Source organism: Balaenoptera acutorostrata, chromosome 11 (assembly GCF_949987535.1).
Source record: "Balaenoptera acutorostrata chromosome 11, mBalAcu1.1, whole genome shotgun sequence".
Classification (NCBI taxonomy): domain Eukaryota; kingdom Metazoa; phylum Chordata; class Mammalia; order Artiodactyla; family Balaenopteridae; genus Balaenoptera; species Balaenoptera acutorostrata.
This window is the reverse complement of record NC_080074.1, coordinates 28,499,868-28,501,423: the sequence shown is the minus strand read 5'-3', so window position 1 is coordinate 28,501,423 and position 1,556 is coordinate 28,499,868. Positions and strand designations below refer to the sequence as shown.

The window sequence follows — 1,556 nt, the reverse complement described above, 5'->3', positions numbered from 1 at the left end:
GTCTCTGACAAAAGTTCCTCTCCTGGTGAGATGGACTTCTCTCAGGAATATTATACTACCACAACTTCATATAGCTTCTCCATCTGTCTTCTTATTCCCAGATTTCCTCTTCTCATCCTGCATATATAAGGTCATCAATATAAGGTCATCACTGGTATGAATATCTCATTTCCTCTCTACGCTACCGTACTTGACACATTTTTCCTGCATAAACCATTGTTTCCTATTCTAGCCACCATCATAAGCTACTTGTTTTCCCTGGAGAAGGTTTTTGGTTTTGCATAGTTGTTTATATCCCACCTTGTTCTCAGAAAGGATCTAAGGTGGTTTACAGGAATGCATAAAACACAAGATTGCATGAAATCATTAAATGTTATCAAAGTTATATGTGCACATATTTTAAAAAATAAATAGTCCAGTGATTGCTTTGTCAGAATATATCCTAAAATTGGAACGATACAGAGAAGATTAGCATGGCCCCTGGACAAGGACGACACACAAATTCGTGAAATATTCCATATTTTTAGCTACATGTAAAAGAAGGCAATTAGAACACTCCCTATCACCATACACAAAAAATAAACTCAAAATGGATTAAAGACCTAAATGTAAGGCCAGACACTATAAAACTCTTAGAGGAAAACATAACACGCTATGACATAAATCACAGCAAGATCCTTTTTGACCCAACTCCTAGAGAAATGGAAATAAAAACAAAAATAAACAAATGGGACCTAATGAAACTTAAAAGCTTCTGCACAGCAGACGAAAACACAAACAAGACGAAGAGACAACCCTCAGAATGGGAGAAAATATTTGCAAATGAAGCAACTGACAAAGGATTCATCTCCAAAATTGACAAGCAGCTCATGCAGCTCAATATCAAAAAAAAACCAACCCAATCCAAAAATGGGCAGAACACCTAAATAGACATTTCTCCAAAGAAGATATACAGATTGCCAACAAACACATGAAAAAATGCTCAACTTCACTAATCATTAGAGAAATGCAAATCAAAACGACAATGAGGTATCACCTCACACCGATCAGAATGGCCATCATCAAAAAATCTACAAACAATAAATGCTGGAGAGGGTGTGGAGAAAAGGGAACCCGCTTGCACTGCTGGTGGGAATGTAAATTGATACAGCCACTATGGAGAACAGTATGGAGGTTCCTTACAAAATTAAACATAGAACTACCATATGACCCAGCAATCCCACTACTGGGCATACAGGCTGACAAAACCATAATTCAAAAAGATTCATGTACCACAATGTTCATTGCAGCTCTATTTATAATAGTCAGGACATGGAAACAACCTAAGTGTCCATCAACAGATGGATGGATAAAGAAGATGTGGCACATATATACAATGAAATATTACTCAGCCATAAAAAGAAACGAAATTGAGTTATTTGTAGTGAGGTGGATGGACCTAGAGTCTGTCATACAGAGTGAAGTAAGTCAGAAAGAGAAAAACAAATACCATATAGTAACACATATATATGGAATCCAAAAAAAAAAAAAAATAATGGTCTGAAGAACCTAGGGGC

General features: G+C 36.4%; 1 non-coding gene across 1 annotated transcript; it reads left to right on the top strand.

Moving 5' to 3' along the window:
* The first annotated feature begins 421 nt into the window (after positions 1-421).
* LOC114238392 (U6 spliceosomal RNA) lies at positions 422-525 on the top strand. The gene has a single exon (XR_003623779.2). It is a non-coding gene; the product is annotated as a U6 spliceosomal RNA (small nuclear RNA).
* The last annotated feature ends 1,031 nt before the right edge of the window (positions 526-1,556 follow it).